We start from the raw sequence: 24,921 nt of genomic DNA, 5'->3' as shown, positions 1-24,921 counted from the left end.
GATTTCACCCTGAAGTAAATGCTAGGTTTTTTCCACTAGTGGTGTACTGAGTAGGTCTTCATTGTAACTGGAGTTGAGACACCGCACACATTGTGAAACGACTTCCAACCTCTTTTTCTTAGATGCTGTTGTGAAACAACAACAAAAAAATGCTTGGCAGAAATATTTTAGTCTGACAAACGTGCACTATTCCTAGATTGGGAGGTGGCTGTACTTTCCTGGAGCATAGCCTGGAGAGCCATATTCACAGCCTATGTGACTAACGTACAGGTCTTAATATTGATAGCATTACGGACAATATTTCAGAGCTTTGGGACTCCCTGCTCAGAAGCTAAGAGCCTCTCATCTCTATCCTTAGCTTGTCTGTCATAGAAGCTGAGATCCTATGTATCCAAATGCATCACTGAAACACTCCTGATTTAGAAATAACCATAGAGTCATCTGTGATTCACTAATGGCTACAGACATCCTCTTCCCAAAACCAGGGCCAAAAGAGGGCTAGGATTTGGAGAAAAATTGAAAGTTCTGATGTACGGTCAGAATATTCCTACCACTGTAAGTGACACATGTGATTTACAGAATTAGATTTACTTTTTGCCAGCAAGAATGGCAAAATCACATGCAGCAGAGATCTTTTGCATAAATAACACTGACCAGCCACAAAACTAAGCACAGATTGCTTATGAGTGTAGGTGAACTATGAAATTACCACATATTGAACTAAGTGCAAAATAAACACCTATTTTATTGCTCTCCTTGTCTTCAATTTACTCCAAGATAAGAATTCTTGAAAAATATTTGTCAAAAGTTTTGAAACTAATCCATGTTTTTCTGGCAATAAATGACAAACTATGTCATTTAAAATTAGAAGAAATCTGATTAGGAAGTATATTTCTTCACTGAATCCTGGAGAAACTAGTACAAGATACCATCTCAGGCTTCCAGTTCCCCACTAGTAAGTAGTAAGCATCAAGTTTGAACAAGACAATTCTGTGCCAGCCTCAGGCACTGAACAGAGATTACATTAGTGGTGTTAAACTGTGACCTACTTGCAAGATCCTGGCCATGGTAAGAACTTGCTCTAAGGATTGCTGTCTGTGCTGCTTTTAACACAGTGAATTACAAAATAGTTCTGACTTGCCTTTGCAATGCAGGGGAAATAGATGGGTTTATTCGCTCTGGCTGAACACAAATATTGCTGGTGGATACCTGCTATTCCTCTTTCAAGGTACTCTGGGTGACACCTTAAATGGGATTGTATTATTTCAGCAATAGTAGTTGATCTAAGGACAAACACTCCCTCTTCTTACTGTCCCATGTAACTAATATGCTTATACCATTACAATCATACTAGTGCAGCACCATACTACTTCATGGTGGTTGGGAATTTGCATACTATTCCTGTTTCTCTTCAGAATGTCTGAGATACCTACCAGATTTTGAAGAGATAATGAAAGTGCTAAAAGAGATAATGTAGGAAAAGAAAAAAAAGCAAATAAAATAATAATAATTTTAAAAAAAGCAAATAGCATGAGAAGTCACATTTGCTTGATTCCAGTTAGGACAAGTGAAACAGAATTGCATAGCTATAAACGCTAAGATATAGCATATCATGCTAAAATGTCACCTTAAAATAAACCTCTAAACTAGTCACACTACAAGAAATCATTGAGCTATAGACTTGTATCAGAGAAATGTCTCAAGTCCTTATCATACCAAATCATTAAAGTTCTGTTTTTTGTTTTTTTTTTTAATTTGGTGTTGAGCAACTGTGGCATATAGCATTAAACAGTTTTTAATCAGTTTTTCATAGGGTGGGTAGCAGTAACTACATTTTGTGAGTGGCCTTTTGTAACCACTGTGTCTTATCTGTGCTGATTTCTAGACCTTGAGTAGTCCGAAGTAGAAAACGGATATCAAGGTAGTTAGAAAGGGGCCATTTTAGAAAAGGGTAGACCATCCACATCTTGGAAACTTTGAAGTTAAAATCTGTCTTGGAAGGCTCAAAGATCAGATTTTCTTTAACCCTAGAAAGATTAGCCATTTGTATCATAATTTGGGATTTAACACTTCAGTTCTACCTTAGATCTTCTTCATGTTCAGGTTTCAGTTTTGAGAAATTTATGAATATTAGCAAGTCTTTTTTTTTTTTTTTTTTTAATTGCTGAGAGCTGTATTGAGATGTCTATGTATACTAACTAGAAAAAAAATCCTGTTCCGTGACTGTTTCCTCACTGACAGGAGAACTGCTTTTGAGGGCTGTCAGTTGGTCATTCCTTAATCCACCCAGTGTGATTTGTACTGATATCTCATAGTTGTCATTATTAAACCAGTTCAGCTTTCTCACAGTAGATTACAGACTGCTCTCTGAACCATCTGCGACTGGCGACTGTGTATCTGAATATATAAGGTGTTGGGTCCCTCTAGAAACAAGGCAGTGAATTGATGATGGTTCAGAAAGGAAGAGGAGCTTGAAAAAGAGCCTGGCTTCTAAACACTGAAAAGAAATGGTTGCTTTGTGTGGTGCATTTTAGCCAGCCTGCAGTCCATGCTGTGACAGCACTGCAGTTGAGTGGCACCGTTGCAGGATCTTCAGCAAGCTTCCAGAATTGCCCAGAGTCCCTCTGGAACTTTCTCTTTTGCATGGAATTATGCTAACTGCACTTAACTAAGAACTGTCTGCTATAAACAACAAACAAGTTTTATTATATGAGTCTGTTATCAGTTTTCATATTAAAATTCACAGCATTTAATGGGAAAAAAAACCCACAGCCAGCAGTACTTTCATACATAATTGTTGCTAATATATGGAGAACAGAACACTGTTTGAATTTCAAGGGCTTCTTGTGCCTCAACTATTTGACTAAGAGCCTAGTTTTCACAACAGAAAAACTTTACTTATTCACAATCTGCAACTCTCCTACTTTCTTGAGAAGTTAGTGCTTCAAAAGAAGGATTTTATGATGATAATAATAAAAAAGTCCTCCCACTTGATATTGTGTAAAAAATTATATCCTTTCCATCTCTAACTTGCTTTTAAAAACAGTTTTGCCTGAAATTTTCCATTAAAAAAAAAAAAAAGCTTTTTAAAAGGCTGGTATCAATAATATATTTGGTTATATAAAAGTTTGAATACGTGACATTTCACAAATTTTGACATATTCTTCTAATTCTAGAGATATATACCTCGAAGACATTTGTTTTAAAGCAATAAATGTATTCAGTTTTCCTCAGTAAGAAATGTACAAAAGACTCTTTAAAGTAATATAGGCTTCAAATTTAGAGTTACTTTTTATGGTATTTAATGTGGAAGAAGTGTTTAGATAAACAGCTAACATTTCCTGTCTTCTAGAACAAATGATAAATAAGTGGTGTAACAGTGACTTACACTGATGATGTAAAAGCTAATTTGTGTATTTACATGTTATTTTTTAAAGAGAATGGAAGGTGATATGGCATATGGAATTGCAGAACTAGTCAAAGGTACTTATTTCTTCAATTTTGACTATTTCACTGCTGGTTTTATTTTTACGAGGCAGATTCTTTCTTTACTTGTTAAAGTTTATTTACTGTACTGACCATACCAGTTTAATAAGATTTCTATTTGTCATCTGTACTTTTTTAAATCTACAAGATTTGCGGGCTTCAAATCAAGCATCAGATTTGTGAAGACAGTGAGATTATAGATGTAAATTATTTCTGTAGTGTTCAGAATTCTTCTAAACCTAAAAGCTCTTATTCTGAATCACAGCACACTGACTAATGACAGTTGCATTGACCACAGAGTGAAATAGCATACTTACCTCAGCTAGGAAAACATGGCCTTCCCTTCATTCAGAATTGGACCAGATGTTGCCAGATAGGTGCTTCTGGGTGCCTTTGTTCATGAAATTTAAATTCTTATTCAGTGTCTCTCTTGACAATTATTTTTTTTTTTTTTTTCCTGAAACAGATTTGTAAGATTTTTCTTGCTCAGGAGAAATTTCCTTACAGTTGCTGATCTTTCCTTGTTTTACACAGTCTCAGCATGTTTCTGACTTCCTGCATGAATTCATGCATGGTCTGCTGGCAGCTTCATTCCATGAATCAATTTATGGAGACTGGATATTTCCTGAAAAACAAATTGATTGTGTTTTCGACTGCCTCTGATTTCGCCTCCTGAGCTAGAGTATTTGCTAAAATTCAAACTGCCTTTTTACTGTCAGCTCATATCTTATGTTTGTAACCCTGATGTGTGCTGGCCATGGGAACCACAATACGATTTGTTCCTCCCCTATCTCTGCCACACAGCACACAGGCTCATGTCTGATCTTCAAAGAATGTGAAAAAACCACTGAAGGTTTCCTGTGTTCTTAATAATTTGCCCCGGTGTTGTTTCTCTACAGACTGCAAGCAACTTGCTTCTGCATTTTCATTATACAATTATTTTGAATTAACTGCCTCTGAGTACAAATCTCTGGTCACCTGGACACTGAAAGCAGAAGGACATTTATTGCCATCTCCTCCAGCACTGATACAAGTTGGAGGAAAACTGTATTGATTTCATCTTTAAAGAACTTGAGACAGGGATTAGAAGGTTGTTTTTGGTTTTGTTTTTTTGTTTTTGTTTGTGTTTTTTTTTTTCTCCTTATGAAGTTCATTCTACTTTTCAGGAATCATTGTTCTTTCACTTTTTCAAGAGAAGAATGTCTACCTCTTTTACTCATTAATTATCAATAATTTGAAATGTTAAACGTGATGAGATGTAATTACATAAATTCAGTTAACTTTTCCATGTTGAGGTGGACCTCAGAATAAAACGTTAAAGCATGGAAATCGAAAACTAGAGCAGAGAGTTACAAATGTAAGGAAGGTGATGACTAAGAAACTGGCTAACGTTTTGTTCACAGCTTATTGCAGTGAAGTTATTAAGAAACTGCTACATTATGAAACAACTATCTGACTGTAACTTTTATTAGCTAGGCAACCATTTCCCCATAACCCCACTAGGCCAAGGACAATGGAGCATCATAAATCTTAATAGCTGTGTCTTAGGCAAAGTACAAGCAAGAGAGAACTATCTCTTACCTTTCTGTTCAGATACCTCCACTTAATAGCATATACGTCTCTGAATATTTGCTATGCAGAAGATACAGACATTTCCAGTTCTCTTTCCAAAAATTATAACCTAAAAAGGTCAGAGGTTATAGAAGAGGATATTTGATGCTGTCAATCTTCCATTAGCACTTGATTCAATCAGGTGAATGACATTTTAACCTGATTTCACTCTGACTCTCTTCTGTTCCACACTCCAGGCTTTTTTTCTTCTCCAGAAGTAGCTGATCTGATGCAATCCAGTCCGCTGTGGTAGAGCAGGTCATTATCAATCAAAGTGTGCTTAATGCAAGAAAAAATAAAAAGAAGGATTATTTACTTACTGGTAAAAGACCTTTTTACAATTTTAAAGGTAATAAACAGGAGTCTCAAATCCCTTTTGTATTTTTCCTTTTGTGTAGATAATTTTTCATTACTGGAGGGTCTAGGATATTTTATTTAAGTCCCATCCGATTGTCAGTGCCACAAAACCAGCTTTTAATAGACATTGATTGCAGGGAAGAACCTGTCTGCTTAATCATGAGGCATGGATCAGCTCAGGATCTGTACATACCACATGATGTGAATAGGAAGTCATTTACTTGACAGCTCCTTTTCCAAGGGTAAATTGCCAATAGCTGTAGTGCTCTGTAAAGGCACTAGAGAGTTTGAGAGTTTGGGAGGCTCTTTCACATGCACACTCACTTCATTTTGCTTTTCCTCCAGTGCCTTTGGTCAAAATTGGTTATTCTTCCTGATAGAAAACAGGAAAAACTGGCTGTAACTTTAGTTTGCATTAGGACTTTCAGCATACCTGGGCTGATACCATTTTTGGTCTACATTTACAAAATTCAAGGTTCAATATATTGTATATCTGTCAACTCAGCTTAACTCTTCTTTCTTGTGAGATATGTGATGGTGGTTTTGTTAAGACCTTTGGATCTGAGGTATAGTGTAGGTGCATATCTTTGTGAAAGATAGAAGTGGAGATAAAATGTTTAATAACTTACCACTGTTTTGAGGAACTGTACTTTGTGCCTGAATGAAAAACCTAATAAAGGAGGCAACATCAACCTTTTTGTTGTAAGACCAAATTTGGCCAGATCTGACTTGTCTGTCCACTCACATTTCTTAGTCTCCCCAAACACCTGAGGACCTGAGAAACCTTAGCCATCCCAAATCACTCAGCAATAGGCTCAGCAGGAGAGGGATGAGCATCCACCACTGATCTCCCAAAAGCAAAAGAGCCACATCACTGAATGCTAATTAACTTCACCTCTCCTGACCATAAAGCTGTAGTTGGGGGCCAGCTCTGCTAGTGATAATGAAAGGATCTCTGCCTGATTCTTTGCTCAGCATAAATATGATCTGAGGCCAATTATGAATTTTAGCCTTTATCTTTCAGTGCTTCTTTTTCCCAGAAGTATAATCCTTCTTTTCTCAGCTGGTGGTCTGAAAATACTTCATGAGAGAGATCCTACCACACGTGTTTTCTACAGCCCCGAACAGAACGGAGCTCGAATACAGGATGTAGCCTGTATGCACTACCATGACTCGAATACTACTGATATTTACCCTGTTCATTCTTCACTAGGGATGTGTCACAACAACACAGGCAATAAAGATCTAACCTAACTGAGTAAGGCCCAAAATACCTAAGATATTTCTTTTTATCAGAGATGGAAGTATATTCTCAGTGCGTGTTTTCTTCGCAAATAAAATTTATAAGGAAGAAGCATATCAACTACTAAACATTAATATATTCATTTTGAAAGGCAAATAGTTAAAGCTGTATTGTAAACAAAGGGGTACCAAATTGCAACACTCACATAATGCACTAAGTGGAATGTTATTGATTAGCCGTATTCAGAAAAAAAACACTACACTAAATTCATTCTCAATGTAACACTATTAAAGAAATCAGGGGAAACTTAATGCTTGCAAGCAGAATAAAATAATCTAAATCATGTTTGACACAAAAGACAATACAAGCTACTGAACAGTGTTTTCCAATAGTCTACAGAGACGATAAAAAAAAAATAAAAATGAGGGGAATAAGGCTACCTGCTCTGTCAGATGACTTGTTTGTGTTGCCATTCTATTAGGTCGTCACATATTGATGTGCAAAACTTGTTGATCATTGTAGCCTGGATAGCAATATAAAAACCTAAACAAAACACTGTGTTTTAGCCCCTTGTCTAGTTCCTTAGCACAAGTTTCAGTGTGTGATAGTTGATGATTGTTGCTCATGAATTTCAGTTATATTTTCCATTCTTGATTCCAAAGAGAAAGAACAGCTGGGACCAAATTACTTTGTGCCAAATAAGTTTCCTGAATTTTGGTTTTAAAGAATATTTCATTTTTATTGTTTTGCTATTACAAGCTACCCTGTCTTTTAGTCTCTTCTCATACAAGTGTGATTGCAGTAATGGAGGATATCTTTGCTTGAGAAATGTCGTTTGTGGTTTCTTCTTCATCATGTCTGTTTCCTCTGGGAAAAGTATTGCCAGTCATTGCAATATCCGCACAAATGTCCCTCCTTCGCCATCTGAACCATTAGATGATATCAAATTCTTGGTAAAAAGGTCATCAAATAATATGAGACTCCAACTTTCAGGAAAGCAACACATCCAATCCTTCTTAACTTCCAAGACTATCATTGACTTGATATGCTGCGTACCTGGTGTTCTGCATATATGTCTTAGAATAATTATAATGTTGGAGATGCTCTTATCCTCCTCTAAATTGCCCACAAACAATAAACACTGCCCACTGAGTTGCCTATTCAGTGATATAACCCTGACTGGCCTTACTGCTTTAGCTGAAGAAAACAAATACCAGTTATGTCACAGATGGACATGGACATTGCATGATAATGGGTCTGTATTCTGTTGTGCGATCTGGACACAATCATTTTGGTTCTGCTGCTAAGAAAGTGGAAATAGTATCTGCTCCTTCAAAGAACATGAAAATCACCCTGGAAAAGACATCTGGAGACCCTCAGTTTGATCATATGATCACATACCAAATATATTCTCAATATAAAGCCACTTTAGAGGAGCATAGACCTCAAAATGTGGACAAGGCTAGTGCGTTCTTGGCTAAAAGAACTGTCATTTCAGTTCAGTCTTAGAGGTTCCAGCTGGGATGTCATTCTGCGGCAGTATTACATGTAGCCCAGAGGGAATACTGGTACAGACATTCAGAACACATTAGACAATTTTCTTGGTCCAGTTTGAATTTAGGACACTACTGCGAACACTTGCTACACAATGGAGGAAAAAAGAGTCAGAGTGAGTTCACTACTGTGTTGTGAACACCCCTACTGTGTTGTATAAATCTCCCTAATCCTTAATATTTCTTTTAAATCTCAAGATTCAAGAGTGTCAGACCTTGTATTTCACTGACATGCACAACCACTTAACAGTCTCAGAGCTATTACTCTACACTCACCTAGTTTTCACTCATCAGATACACCCCAGTAGCACAGTTTATATTTTTCTTTATACCCATAACATTTAGTAAGCAACCTTATTTTTATTGTAAACAAGGATTTCAGAGAAAGTGGTATTTTAAAGTTGCACTACAATGATTCATAGATCTATATGTGTAGTTTCTGAACCTTTATTTAAACCTTTTAATGACTTCAAATAGAAAAGAATCACTGCATACTGCATTACTCTTGTCTCTGGATTAATTGAGATAATATAAGAGAAGACCTAAGCTATTTCTCTTTGAAATGACATGATTGTCAATAGTCAGTACTCCCTTTGCTTCATAAGTGTCAGAAGCACCAAAGAAACTACTTAAAACATGAAGTTACTTGCTTTTATGAGTCCTATTAGTCTCTGAAAACACAGATATACTATATGATTGTCCTGGTTCAGGCCAGGATAGAGTTAACTTTCCTTGGTCTGAGAGGGAGCACAGCTAGAGGGCCGGGCCAGGATCAGTCATTGGAGTGTTCCATATCATGGGATGTTATGCTTAGTGTATAGGTGGATGCATGCTCGCTCACACTCTGTTTCAGTTTTGGTTTCTGGGTCAGTGAGACAGGATTTCTGGTTTGGGCAGTATCGCTGCTGGGGCGGGCTGCATATCAGTTGCCGGTCGGTGAGCCACTGATGCATTTTACCCGTTTGGACTTACTATTTTTACTGTTGTTTTGTTACTATTACTAATTATTTTTCTTTATTCAACCTATGAATTTTTTTTGTCCTTTCCCTATTTCACCGGGGAGGAGAGAAAAGTAAATGACTGGCCACGTGGTGATTGGCTACCAGCCAAGTTCAAACCATGACAGTCTTTTGGTGCTCAACCTGGGGCCTAAGGTTTGAGATAGCAACAGAACAGGTAATAATGTTGATTGCTTGGCTCCTTAAGATTTTACCACCTCATTTGCAATATGTGTTTCCCATGTTGTTGCTCACTGTTGTGAAAATTGGGTTAAGAATTTGGTTTTGCTGTACTATGTAATGTTGATCTATGACATGATACAGTCATCAGTCCTGAGGCTATCTACAACTGTGTTTGAGAAATTTGGGAATTTTGAATACCCTTGCAATGTTGACATTAATATGGTCATCTTACTGCTAGGAGCTAGTGTGTTCCTGCATGTGGTTCAGGTTTTGTTCAGAGTTAAGCAACTATTTAAGAGTATCACCTGGAGATCTACTCCAAGGTTGAGGAATTATGAGTGTCTGAGGGTGTGGAGTAGCATGGGCAAGTACCTAGAACAGTGGGCACCTCCAGTAAACTGGAATTTCACCCCTGAATAGGTGCAGAACCCTGAAGAACTAGTAAAATATTTGGAAAAAGTGTGTTGTCATCTGGGTAATTCCAGAGAGGCACAGCTCACTACAACATGCCAAGCCCTAGCCCATGCTTACCAAGTGCTATTAAACACTGTTCAGCACCCTCAGGATGAAGAGACGGGCTCTGGATCTGGTAACAAAGTACAGAAACTGCAGCCACTACAACCCAGAGGAGAGGGACTGCAGCTGAACTAGAGAACCAACCCACGACAGTGTCAGTTGCTCCCATACATAAGAGGAAACACACAAGAAAATCCCCTCGCAGTGTACAGGGTGATGATGAACCAGGCCCATCACAAGAACAGGAGGAGGCAGAGCCAGTGACACTCACCTGATCCTTATCCTTGAGTGAGTTGCAAGACATGAGGAAAGATTTCAGCCACCATCCAGGTGAGCAACTTGTTATCTGGCCGCTCAGATGCTGGGATAGTGGAGCCAGTAGCATGGAACTAGAAGGCAGGGAGGTGAGGCAGCTGGGATCCCTGTCTAGGGAAGAGGACTTCAACAAAGCCATTGGAAAGAAGACACAAAATCTCAGTCTCTGGAGGCGACTCCTGTCAAGTGTAAGGGAGAGTTATCCCTTCAAGGAAGATTTTATATATCATCCAAGTAAGTGAACCACTATGGAGAGAGGCATTCAGTGCTTGAGGGAGCTAGTCGAGCAGGAGATGGTTTACTATGATTCATAAAATGCGCAGCTGCCCACAGATCCAGATGTAAGATGTAAGATCCAGATCCAGATGTAAGTCCAATGCATCCAACCCATGTGGAGGAAGTTTGTATGGAGCGCACGATCATCATATGCCGATGCATTAGCACTGATAGACTGGAAAGATGAAGAGGGACCAACAATGCATGAACTGGCTCGCCGACCACAACAATATGAAGAAAGTCTCTCTTCTCTCCTTGTTGCAGCTGTGGAGAAATTATCTCAAGAATTCCAGCAATTTAAAGAGGACACGTCCTACTCACCACCTGCACGGACTAGAATTTCGGCTATTAGGAGCAGTCGTTTCTCTACTTTTCCATATCATGTGACATCATGCTCAGTATATAGGCAGACACGTGCTCACTTATGCCCTGTTTCGGTTTCCCACTTGGTGCAGTGGGGTTTCTAGTGTGGTGGGGATCACTGCTGGGGGTGGGCTGCGTACCAGTCCTGGTCGGTAAGCCACTGCTGCATTTTACCCTTTTGGACTTACTATAGTTACTGTTGTTTTGTTACTATTACTAATTTATTTTTTTTTATTCAACCTACAAATTTCTTTTTTTTTTGGTCCCTTCCCTATTTCACGGGAAGATCAGAGGGGGAAGGGGGAGGGGGGAAGTAAATGACTGGCTACATGGTGTTTCGCTACTGGCCGAGTTCAAACCACAACAATGATCTGAGAAGCTGATCAAAGACTGGTGAGGCAAATGGGATGTTTTCTGTCCAGCAGAGATGAGAGAACTCAAGTTTCCAATTAATCTTACAATTACCTGTCATTTTTTGAGTAATGCTATCTAACATTATCATGTCACCTATTACTGATTGCAAGCTCCATTTACTGTTAAATCAACTAATATTTGTGTTAGTTATCTTATTCCTTTCCTGTACAAATGCTGACAATTTTCATAAGTAAGGAAAAGATTTAGGTATATCAACTCATACCAGTGTAAACTAGGACAATATAACAGCTTTCCTCAAATGAGATGGACTCCTTGTTCTTCTGGTGTTAACTTACTTGATCTCACATTAAAAGACCAGAAGACCTAATTGTTAATGACTTTGTGAGAGTGGCAGAAGAAAATGTGTTGAAAAAAGGGCATGTTCTCTTTAGTACACCTTCTTTATTTTTTTTTAATATATTAATGCTATCAGTGAATTGATGAAATAAATTTTTCTAGTTTGCCATGACTTAAAGGCCACTCATAAAATTAGTTCAGGAACACAGACGAAAGGTATCCAAAGTCAAAGGAAGCCATGAGATTTTACGTTGTAACTACAGCTGAGAGCTTTAAGGAAAAATTTCCTTAGAAAATGGCTAGGCAGTTTGCAGCAGTACTATAGCAGGAAGAGGTGTATGTTGGATGGTAATAGGAAATATTTAAAATTTCTTACTGTTGCAGAGACTGCTGCCTGCCGTTAGTCCCTATTTGCAGTTTGCAAAACAGAGGATATTTCAAGAAGATGGAGCAAATGTTAAAAGATATATGCCTCCATCATGGCATTTGCAGGAAGAATTCAACACATTGTATTTTTAATCCTGAAGAAGAAGAGATGCCTGCAGGGGCATAGAGGAGATTGAATATCAATTGAGAAAAGTTACTTTATTAGCAGTTCTTCAGTATAAGAGAAAAATAAAATTAATTAATTAAAAGAAGACACTGACAGTCCCTTAAGGGGTACAGATGCTTGTGTGAATGAGTCATATCACTTAAGGGAGCAGAAGTCTGGATGTACATTCATTCTCTTCATCTTTTCAAAAAGAAGGGATAAAATACAAAAGGGAGATTATTCTGCAGAGGTAAAAAGAATAGCAGAACCCACAGGACTGCATATATTTTTTTCAGAAAGGACAGTTCAGAGGAAAAATGCTACCATCTAGTTGTTCTTTTTCTTTTATTATGCTACTTTATGGAAATGTAAGTGAGCAGCATAGCCTGCAAATTTAGAATCATAAATAGTGTGAAGATTTAGAGTTGGAGATAACCTTGTTATCTTGCTCTGTCTTCTTGTGCTCATTTCAAATCTCATTAAAATGTGTCATGACTAAGGAAGAAAAAAGTCCTGTTTATACCTAGTTCTGTTTTCACTTTTATGCTTCTCCTTCATTTGCCTGCTCTCTTCTTGTTGTTGTTGTCCTTACCGTGGTTCTGTCTCTTTAGCCCATTAGAGGTCTGATGGGAGGGAAAGCAGGCAAACTGCACTGCCGTACAGCTACAGCTTCCAGGCCACCTGGTGTCCGGAGCTTCAGGGCAGCCCCCTGCTATGTAGCAGACTGACACATGGCGCCTCTGCTTTCCACCCAGGTTTGCCTTTTGCTTTGACTCACACAGAGGCTGTTCTGTAAAAAGCAGGGGTTTCACCCATGCTCACGCCTGTTATGTAATGATAGTTCACATCCACCACAGGAGCTGTGGGGACTCATCCCAGGCAGAAGATGAGGGGCTGTGGCCCAGGGCATGTCTGAATTACACTTTTTGGAGATAACAGTGCAAAAAACAACAGTCATGGATGCAACGTTAGAGCGAGCTGTGAACACTGCTGCAGGAGGGCTAGATTGTGTTCGCAACTGGGTAAATGTTTTCTGTGCCTTGAGACAAAGGGGAGAGGGGAAAAAAGAATGCCGCCTTCAATTTTTATATTAATGGGAAGGTGTTTTATGTTTCAAATCTCCTTCAGAAAATTCCAAGGGAGTGATACTACATTTTGCATTAGCTGATTTGGGTTTTACACTTTTAGTCCTACGAGTGCTAAATTGCTTGCATGCTTAATCCATGCAGTACTGTGTTCATTACAAAGAATATAAAGAAGTAGATATATTCTCATGTACAGATATATACTAATCTTTAGTTCACAGAATGATTTGAAACCTGTGATCTTACTAAGAATGCACTTTCGGAGGTAAAAGTAGCTGTTCTTTTCTTTCAATAGCAGGATACTGCAAATCAAACAGAGATTTTATTTTTTCCTCTTTAGTATTTCCCTGAGGCTTATTGCAACGAACTGTTTCATGCCCTTTGACTTTAGTAGCAGGACACTGACGCCTGCAGATTGCTTGCCTGACTGGCTAGATCATTCTGTTCTATTGCTGACCTTGTCCTTACATTCAGTATATTCTCGAAGTGCTGGTACCTATTCTATTTTTAGTATATGAAGCCTGTGATATGTGGGCAAGGCCATCTAATTCCACAATCTCTCTCCACTTTGGTGACATTTCGTTCTGATCTGCAAGAATTTGACTGATTTTGGATAAAACTTACTCCTGCTACTGCCTGCAGGCACTCTATTAGAACCAGTTGCTTCAAAAATGAGGAGACATCCAAGTAAGGTGAGTAAACCCCACCTAAAATCTCTCTTCACCAAAACCAGGGACAAACAGCAGCGAACAGGGGGGTCAGGGGGGAAACAAACTTCTTTGCAGTGGGGAAGAGGCAGGGAAAGAACAGATGACTTCTAACTGCCCAGTCTTCTCTGCTCTTTACAAGTCAAAAACCATCCCCAAAAGTGCTACTTGTTTCGTTCCATGGTCTCAACATCACCAGTCTAAACAGCCCTATGGCCACTGTTCATTGCCAGGTGTCCCTGTCCCTTTCACTTTCAGCTGCCTCTGGAAATGTTTAATGTGGCACTGCAAATGACTGGTAAAAAATTCAACAGCATTATTTACTATGGTACTTTGATATTTTATTGAATGAAACCATCTGCTCGGGAATGTTTCCCAATGTTGTGGGCTAGATCTAGAATTTACAGCTGCAATATAGCTTGTCTGAGGGAGTTTCACAGCAGAAATGCCACCCAGTGTATCACAAATATGTGAGACTGGATAAGAGGAATATTGAGAAAGCTCCTATTTCTTACTCTCCCATAAAGAGTCAGCTGACTTCTTGATGGTAAAGATTCAAAATAGTTGCAATTTTTTTTTCTCTCCAGTCTGATAGCTATGCTCTATGTGCTCTGTAAACTTGTGATTGAGGGTATTTCCTAATGATTTTAATGGCTCACGGACATCAAGTGTATACTTGTGGCTGATGGCAAAATGCACTGTAGGCTGATTTGCAGGCATCCTGCGAAGATACTGATAGCAGACAGAAATGTAGCAAGGTGGCATTTCATTCACTTTTTCTTTTATTCTGAAAGAAATGGGAGTTTTATAATGAGAAGAATAAATTTTGCCCTCTTCAGCTTCTGAATTACATGTTGCTTTGAGGTGAAACAGGAGGTGGCTGCTGATAGAAGTCAGCTCTTGGAGTTATTCTGAGGGTTTTGGAATTTTAGGGATGTATTTTAGAATATCTCAGATATTAACATAATTAGCCAAATGATGTAAATAATCCAAATTTTCCTTGATCTTCGATTGTAGACTGGGCCTTCCTCAATAAAGTTTTAAAGACTTCAAAGGCATTTGCTTGTACTTCCAAAAGTAAGGAGAAACTTTGAGCCGGAGAGCTGAAAGCAGCTTTATTTATCCTTTTACTCTATCTCCAAACACAACATTTTGTGAGTAGTCTGAAGATGGGGGTGAGGTGGGGGTAGGGGTTTGTGTGTGTTTCTAAATTTGTTTAAGAACAGAAGTACTCAAAAATTCAGCCTCAGTCCACATGCAGCACTGCGGCTAAGCTTTTCCTAGCTACAGAACAAGGTTATGGAGAAGAGTCACCACCTACAGAAAGGAAGCCAGAGGTTGTAGCAGCATTAAAAGTTAGGTTGGACTCCCAGTCAAAGCAGGAATAATTTGGAAGTCACAGTGGTTCAGGGCTCCCCTTTTACAGCTTTGAAAATTTCCAAGGATGATGGTCTTCAGTCACAGTGTCTGTGGCACCCAGAAAACCAGCAGTTTCCATCCCAGCTCCCCCAACCACCTGTAATGTAGCACCAAGTTGGCTTTCGGGGATATAGATCCCAGAACCCATGGCATTATAAGATGTATCTATTTACTGAATTGCTGAAAAAAAAACCTTTTTTTTTTTTTTTTTTTTTTTTGTCTGGGTGGACCCAGCAGCTCACTCTTCCATAACTCTGAATTTCATGATGGGAATCTAACAGCAATGTTACCTTTAGAGGTTCTTGCACTTTCTTATCCCACCCACATGTCCCTCCTTTCATCCCACCTCCTTACATCCACAAGCCACTCCATCAGTAGTGCCAATGCAACAGTCTGTAGCACTGCACTGTGATTTTGGTCCAGTAAAATAGCACTGAAAAAATTCCTTATGTCAGGTTAATTCACACTTGTGGTGTAATATGAGTGCCAAATGACTTGTGGAAAATTAAAAATGAGATGGAGGGAGGAACAAAATACATTTTAATGTAAATTTAGTTTGTTCACAATATTTTAATAAATTAAATTAATATAAATTAAGATTTAGGGTGGTTTTTTAATGACTTGATTCCAAAGAGGTCTAGAATTTTTGTCAGCTTTTGTTTAGAATATGTTTTAAGTAGCATGTCCTATTTTTAAATCTCTTCTAAATTAATTTTTAAGTCGGTGGGTTTGTTATATTTTATTTTTGCCTTGATTTTGTTTTTCTAGCTTGGGAATGTGAACAAGAACAAGATCATACATTCAAACTTAGCTTCCTCCTCAGGCTGAGATTTCTCATAATGTTAATATGGTTCAGAAGTGGGACTCTCAGGAGAGTTTAAACGCTTTGGCAAACCTGAACTTCTGTCCATGATTATCTGCTGCCAGTTTCAACTTCAGCTTTGTTTTAACTTGTTGGTTTTAAAGAAAAGCATCCTACGTGATAGTGATGGCAATATTTTAGGACATGTGACATTAATGCAAAATACTACAAGGCAACAGGGGATGCGCTATAGAGTATACATACTTTAACAAGATCACTATGCAAAGGTCATGTTCAAAAGCAATTTATGAACCAACAGAACAAATACTGTTTCTGCAATCATTTTAAGATGTATTAAACTAACTGGTTGGTAAAAATAGAATAGTAGGCGTGATATTTTTCATGCAAATGTGAAGCTGAAAGCATTCCTTTAAAATATGCTAGACATAATCCAGAAGCAATTCAAAACTAGATGAGGATATTTGCTTTAATAAAGAAAACACTGAAAAAAGAGTTTGTATGTGTATATACACAGAAGAAGCACGTCAGTCGAAATATATCTATATAGATGTGAATTTGAGAGTCCATTGCTAACAGACATAGGAGTACTTAGTAAATCTTTAATCAAAACAACTAGATATAATTATCTCACTCTCTGCAATATAAGGCTTGGTCTACAGTGTCTAACACGTTTCAGTCTTTGGACTTGAACACTCCTTGTGTTTGTATTTTTGAATGTAGATACTGCAAACCTTTTCCTACATTTTAATGGATTTTACGGAAATTATATTTGTTTATCTTGAAACACAAACAACTCTCTTAATAAATAACAAAATCCATTTATGAATAAAACAAATATAAAATATTCATAAAATAGTTTTGTAAACCAGAACTATGTCTGTTATATAGAGACATTTATTTTGTGAAAGTATAGTAAAAAATTACTGCTTGGCTCAATTATGAATATATTTGTAACTTTTGCCCACATAGCTATTATTTTTTTTTCTTTATTAATGCATTAATGACGATCGCTTACTTATTTAAACATATTATCACCTAGAATTTGCCTTAAAAAACAATAAGATGAGATCTGCTAAATAGGAAACAGCATAAAACTTTATGCGTATATATGTATTTATTTTATACATTAAGAATTCTGTAACATTTGTGAAATATCTATTTACTGCCTACCCACCTACATAAAATTGCTTTTAGTATTCAATTGTTGGTCATAAGCTATTAGGATCTGAAGAAATGATACTCTAAAAAAATCCAGAATGACCAGAAGTGAACCTATATATTTTCTCCCTGCAGTAAGATTAATATCCTGGCAGCTGAGTTGAATTGTTAAGCCACTATGAAACACGGAAATTGTGAAAACTTTTTAAAATATTGTAAAAGACATTAAAAGTTTTTTTAAAAAATTAGCATTCTAATTTCACTACTCAAGAATCTTGGGGGGGGGGGGGGAGGGAATAAAGATACTACCAAGCAAACCTCTTGTTACCCTTTTTTTTCCAATCCTTTGGAGACTATTTTGTGGGGCAGAAACATGGTATCATTACTAATAAACTTAAAGTCAAGTAGTAAACTCTGAAAACATCCCATCTTTTCTATAGGCAAGGTCTTTAGGTAGCCCCTTATATTAGGAATATCCTTTAAACTTATGAATGAGACAATATGGTTGACTTCAGGTTGTTTCTTTCTCACAAATCAGTGCAGTTTATGTGTTTTCCCCCAAAGACCAATGGTTAGATTTCTTGTCTAGGATAGATTGGGCTATAATTGAATATCTCATATGACTGGTGAGTTAGATCTGTAGCCATAATTTTCCAATAGTTTCTTAAATCACAATACTTTGGTGTGATTACAGAGACATAGGGCAAAGTCTTGATTCCCCAAAACTGCTCTAATTCACATACGAATAATTAAAGATTCATGGGACCAATGAGAGATTGACTTTTTAATCTATTAATCAGGGAATGTACCCGAGGGTCAGAGACCCTCATTTCTATTCCCAAATTAATACTGTAAATGTGTAAATTGTAGTAGTTTTATGAAGGAGAATCTTGAATCCAGCTTTTTCTTCTCAGGTTAATTAGAGCTTTTTACTCCTGATGGCTATTAATTATTCCTTGAAAAGCAAAACAACATGATCAGAAAAGATGAAGAGAGGATTTCTGTATGTTCTCTAACTCAATGACTAAGGTATTCTGTAGGATATGAAATACAGTAAGTATTTGAGATGATTAGAGAAAAAAACATAGTTATCTCATTTCCCAAGCACTTTTTGTCAGGGGCTTGGTTTTTCAAGTGTACTGTCAGAACTGCAGCATTGACCTGCATCAAATTTTAGCCTCACTGGCTAAACTTCTTAGCTTTCATGTTGCCTGATTATGATTTTTGTAAGAAAAGTAAAAAGTGGTCTTTTTGTTCCAACTCCAAATGATTTCATCAATGTCGTTAGAATTTGAGAGATGGCAGCTGAATCTAAAGAGGATGGCTCCAAGAGTTTGGAGCTGAAGCAAGCTTTGTATTAATGAAAGGATATCTCCAATGAGCACCATTTATGCTTTGTTACAGAAACACTTATTTTCAGTTCAGCAAAGAACACATGGTGTTCATGCCAAAGACAACTCCTGACTACTCTCACCAGGTGCAGGGACAGATGGACCGTGGGAAGGCAGAATGACATGACTCCTATTATAATATTTTTTTTCATGTTGAATTGTCAACTGTCCCATGCAGCAAAAGATTTGAAGCCATGCTGTGCTGTAGAGAAGACCAATATTTTCAAAACTGACTTATAGACAATACTTAATATACAGAACAAAAACTTAACATTTAGATAGCTGTACCATGGCTGGATGTGGCTATATAAATGGGAAGGCTCAGCTCCTCATCATCTTTCTGACAGCAATGACTGTTTCTTAGGACTATGTTAACATATCAGTCTGAGCTGTGTAATACAAGCATCTAAAATATTTCATTTTTATACATTAAAAAAAAAATATGGCTATGGGAGAATCTTATGGCAAGTTACACATAAATTCTTATATCTCACCCAAACTAGTGTAAAAATATATCTCCCTCAACTTATAAGATAGCTGACTCCCAAATCTTTCTACCAAGTTATTTTTCAGAGGATGCTGATTTTCCTAATTCATTATTTTTTTCACAGAAAGTCATTGTTCCCATGCTTTTACTGTTTATAGCTTACTTATATCCAAAAATGAAAATAATGATATGGAGATTAGAGAATGTGCTCTGTGAATGTGAGAAACACATCTCACTGCATTATAACACATCTGCATACATACTTTGTCTCCCTTGACTACACTGCCATCACAGCTGTATTAAGCTTCACCCTTAACCTGCACCCAAGCAACTACTTTAAATCTAGTTCAGATATGGCTACATGGTACTGAAGGGTAAATACAAACTTGCCATGCATTGAGTTCTCTGCTGGTGTCTCAGCAGTCAGAGACATGATCACAGCTAAAGTAGCTGCTGCCTTATAGAAAACAGCATTGTTAGCGGTTCTTAACAACTGCCCTTTCTCAGGAAATCAGTGTGAAGACTGGGTCAGAAAGAGCAGGATGGTATGGCTGCAGTTTGTCTTAATTCAGAATGTGCTTTGTAATGCCAGATCTATCTAAGTATACATTTATATGTAAATCTAAAACTATTAAGAGCAATCTTAGCAATTTAAAGTGTTCATCTAGCTCTTCATCTCAGTAATGCTCTACATGGTTTTTCCCTTTATTGATTATTTGGCTTTGTGATGCAAAAGCATTTCACATTAAAATGCCATTGCAAATATAGTTATCGGTGTAGAGGAAAGCATTCTGATAATCTGAGGAAATGGGACTTTCTTCCCACAGTCCATTCAGAAAACACTGTTGTGGTTCTCTAATGTAGGTGAGATCCAAATAGAACTGCCAGTGATGAACACAGCGTATAGGACTAACAAACGAAGTAGTGTAATCACTAATAATGAGGTAATGTAATCATATGATGACTTAAGAAATGTGCATGCTTGGAACGTGAGACAATGTAGATTTGAACATGCTAGGCAAGTGGAATTCTATTCTGGATAATTCTTCATACATACATGGGTTAACATTTGTTGTAAATTATATCTACTTATATCTGTTTATATTTCATTGATAGATCATATTCTTGACAAAGAAGAAATAAACTTTCTTTTGCCTTTGGTATTACTTCTGTAATAACCCTATGCATAATGCTTTCAACACTGTTAGTGTTATAGTCAGATCAGACATTTCTATTTCACAATTCTAACAATTAAAAATTTTGTAACAAATTTGCCTTTTTCTAAAGAAGTGTTCATATCTTATGTAAACACAATTCCTATATTGTAGTTGTGTATATTGACTGACCTGCTTTAAGGTGTGAAGATGTGACTGTTTTTCTTTTATTGTGATCATATTATTTTCTGCTATGTCTTAGACCAATGCTGCATGTGACTTTGGTGAAGATGGTTTGGAAACGATGCTTTGGAAAAGAACGTAGTTCCTTTCTGCACAAGGTTAGGCTTTGGCTGTCAGGGTAGAGATTCATGACAATTATTTTATAATTCCTGAATTATGGAAGTATGTAATCATGCAGACTCCCTCAGCTGTGAACTAAATGTTGTGAGAGATGTAATCAGAATTTAAAGAGTGACATTAAAAGAAATAGTGCTTCATCTGAAAAAACGTAAAGTACTCAACAAGACCATATACAATGCTGATTGCACTGAAGTTGTGCCCATTCAAAAGTGATGAGGTTTTGGTTTTATCTTTCACCATTTTTTTTTTCCTCTGTGCTAAAAGAAAATACTTGAAAGACTCTACAGTTTGACAAAGCTTTATACAACCTGCATACATTGCTGTCTTTAATTTACTGGCAACCCATCCTCAGGTCATTCTCTAATACCATTAAGACACTTTTGGGTTTTAGCTTATTGCATTTAAAGTTAGTGTACATGTAAATGCAGAGCTAGGTTCCCTACCTATAACACAGTCAAGCTGCAGCAATATTTTCTTTAAAATTACTCTTCCAACAATATGGTAGCCAACAAATTATTGCAGTATTGCAAGCGAGAGACAGAAAGGTTGACAAATCATTACTTCTTGAGACTCTGCAGTTCATAGAGTGGAAGCAGTTGTGTATTCATTGACTTACTCACCTGTAACTCAGTTCCTACTTGTCTGTAACTATTATGCAATTGAAGATCAGATAACTATCAAACTGTAGCACCAGGTTCTGGCCTAAAATTTTAATGTTTTTTGCGGAACCTGTTTTTTTACGGTATCATGGGCTCCAAGAGCTACACAAACTGAAACCGCCACTTACATTGAATTATTTGTGGCTGTTACAATCTGCTGTTTAAATGTGGAGAGGCAAGTGTATTTCTGGAATTGGAAGCCTATCTGTACACAGCTGAGTCATAGAAAGGATTCTTTAACTCAGAAGATCACAAAATGAAGACAGGAAACAGTTTTCTTACCAATCATCCACAACATCTGCAGAAGTTAAAGTCTCTGGTACAATCTCCGATAGTGTGAAATTTTAAAAAACATACTGCTTTTAAAAAAAGATATTTTTTTACCTTCAAGATATGAGTTATTCCATGTGTATTCTCTGCATTGTTTTGCATCTATGAGCTAGGCATATGACTCCAAGGCAGGAGTGATTTGCAGACCCTTCAGAACAAGGAGGCAGAGTTAAATATCTGACAATGAGATTCTGCGTTATTACATTAGTATGATTGCACATAAGCCAGATAATACACATTCAAGAAATGAGTGTGTGTCAAATGCCACATCTTTTTTGCAATGTGAAGATTCCAAATGAGGCATATGGGACTGCCTTAAGGGAGCATCCACATAAGCCTATTCTCTAAGACAGTGTTTCCTGAACAGTGACTGTGTCTGTAATCAGTGGTCACCATGTTTGCTTTAGCAAGAGATTTGATATTTATTAACTGCTGGCAACATTTCACTTCTTACAAGTAGGACATCAATATAAAAGTTAGTGTGAACATGCCCTCATTTTTTGACAACCTTCCAAGTCAGGACAGAAAAGACAAAAGTCGGTGGTACTTTTCAAAAGCCCACCAGTCATACTGATAGACTTTTCAGTCTGCCTTACACACTTTTTTGAAATATTATTCCAAAAACCTACTTTGCATTGAATATTGGCAGTGACGTCACGGAAAATAGATACTTACTGTTATTCATCAGTGTACAAAAGTCTGTCCATTAATAAAATGTTTTCAACCAGTAGGATAATTACAGCGAAGGCTAGTTTTCTTGAAACAAAGTTGAAAGTGACATACTGTAATGTCTTGATGTTTCATCTAAGAAGTGAATGAGTGTAATTTGTACAGTGGATGCTAGTTCTTACTATTGAACATTGCTATAGACATATGCTGAGACTTCATCATCTAAATAAATTCCTTTTGAATTAATTTCCAGTCAACTGTTAGGCTACCTATGAGCTCAAGGAATAAAGTATATGTGTCTGCTGAAAACTGCTTTGCTATAAGCTTTCCTCACAGACAGTGAGATTTTAGGATCCTTTTCTAGTTGCGTGTCTGTCTTTCCTCTGCCCAGAAACAATAGTCTTTCCTTTGTTCATTTAGTTCACTCTATGACTATACAATATTTATCTACAGTGGTATAAAATACTATTAAGTATGTGATTTATTTTAAAACTTCCCTGAGTTTTCAGTTCCTAAATTTTGTCTTGCTGACCCATGACTTTTTTCAACAGTTGTACGTACTTTAAATGCTGTAATTTTCCTTTCCTTCTTTTTCACCCCGTGTTGTGTGCTGATGCCCTCAGCACAGGTCTCCCCATACATAAGAAACTTCCTTTAGCCCTACATTAATTTGTTTAGAAACTTATGAACAAATTTTAGTCAGTATAGTGGATTGCCATGTAGGTTAGTATAAAAAGATACTGCTTTCAACTGGGACTTTGAAGTGCATATTTTGGCTATTATATTCTAGCGCTTTAGGAAGATGAGGTAGTCAGATGTTCTCCATGAACAGCTGTGGAAGTTGTGATTAATAGGCTCCACCTGAAGGTAAGGAGAACTAATTTATTTGGCATTTTTATCAATGTACAAAACTCCTCTTTCTACTATATTTTTTAGGAAATAATGAACAAATATTTTTGGATAATAATACAAGAAATATAGTCCAAGAAAAATGTGACCATACTGCAGCAAGTTCAGTGAAGGACCGTGAGGATGATTAAGGGACTGGAGCATCTGTCATGCAAGGGGAGGCTGAAAGACCTGGAGGTGTTCAGCCTGGAGGAGAGCTTCATCTTTTGAGTTATTCAAACTCCAACTGGACATGGTTCTGGTCAACCTGCTCTAGCTGGCCTTGCTTGACCAGGAAGGTTGGACCAGAGCATCTCTAGAGGTCCCTTCCAGCCTCAACAATTATGTGATTTTATGATAGGGTTATTTTTATTTTTCTGTGTTCCTGAGTTCTGAGCATAGTATTGTTCTTCTTTTCACCACATGTAAAGGTACATTTCCATGCTCTCCTGAGGGTTCACTTAAACTGATTAAAGCCTCTTAGTTAAAAATGAAAAGCAGTCCAGATAAATGAGATAATGATAATCGGAGAAGAAAGCATTCCAATGATCTGATGAATTCTTTAACTGTGCCCACACTTCAGGGACATTTCATCCATATATCATGAAAAGCATCTCTAGATTTTAATGATGATCTAGGGTACTTATAAATTGCTATAGTATCTGTAAGTTTCTGGAGGCACCTTACATCTGCTAAGCTTATACATCCCCTAATAGAAACATACTTGTTTTAATTATGGAGCTAAGATTTTTGCCCTTTTTACTCTTCTGCAGAATTGACTTCATACATGCTCTTTAGAGGTGAAATAAAGAGAAGAAATGAAGATATCTATAGATTCTGGCAAACAAAATCACTGCAGGGAGTTAAATGACTAAACACCATTCTTGGCACTATGTTAAAGTCTCGGAACTATCTCTGAGATGAAGGAAGCTGGTCTACCTCAGCTGTACTGTCTTTAGGAAGCCTACACTTGAATTCTCTTGGCTTCCACAGAATGTGACAAAAATCTCAGGGAATCTCTGTAATTTATCTTTACAAGAATGAAGAGTGACAGTGGTTTACCTTATTCTGTCCTGCTAATTCTTCAAGGGAATATTGAGACTATGAAATTCAGGGATTAATGGAAAACATATACATGGCTGGCAGTTTTTCTTAATCTATAAATCACACCCCAATGATAGAGGCCTAAAGATGTTGAGATGACATCAGCCGTGTAAAACTGAAAAACCTGGTCCTGAAGAACGCATTAAGTTGCAGGGTAATCTCAGAGGGACCTGCACCCCTTGGACAGCATTCAGTTCATCTTCAGGGTTCCCTGGGAGCCTACAGCTGTAATTTTCCATGTATCCAGGACTGACCCAATACGCTGCCTCAGCTCCATGCTCATTTTCCATCTAAGACTGACAAGGACCTAGCATCATGTTCTCTGAGTGAGCTTAGTCTTCTGAAAATTCTCAAGTCATTCTCAGGCATTTAGTGTGATTGTGATCACCTTAGATTTGATTTCTGCTGAAGAAAGCAAATGTAGGCCCACCTGCTCTTTACATACCAGGTATTGGCTTCATAGGCAGAAAATCTGTGTTCAATTAATTCCTGAAAGGAGTTGATTGGGTCGGTTGTGCAGTGCTCAGCAAAGGTTTCAAG

General features: G+C 37.4%; 1 long non-coding RNA gene across 4 annotated transcripts in view; it reads right to left on the bottom strand.

Annotated features, from left to right (window-relative positions):
* LOC141959786 (uncharacterized) overlaps positions 1-24,921 on the bottom strand; it is a 175,112-nt gene that overhangs the window by 26,801 nt on the left and 123,390 nt on the right. For all 4 annotated transcript variants that reach the window (XR_012633492.1, XR_012633495.1, XR_012633493.1 and 1 more), the window contains 2 exons: positions 5,068-5,376; positions 3,804-4,111 (listed from right to left, as the gene is read on the bottom strand). This is a non-coding gene — a long non-coding RNA (uncharacterized LOC141959786). The remainder of the gene's footprint in view (positions 1-3,803; positions 4,112-5,067; positions 5,377-24,921) is intronic.

Source organism: Athene noctua, chromosome 4, assembly GCF_965140245.1.
Source record: "Athene noctua chromosome 4, bAthNoc1.hap1.1, whole genome shotgun sequence".
Lineage (NCBI taxonomy): Eukaryota > Metazoa > Chordata > Aves > Strigiformes > Strigidae > Athene > Athene noctua.
This window is presented reverse-complemented; position numbering and strand designations above follow the sequence as displayed.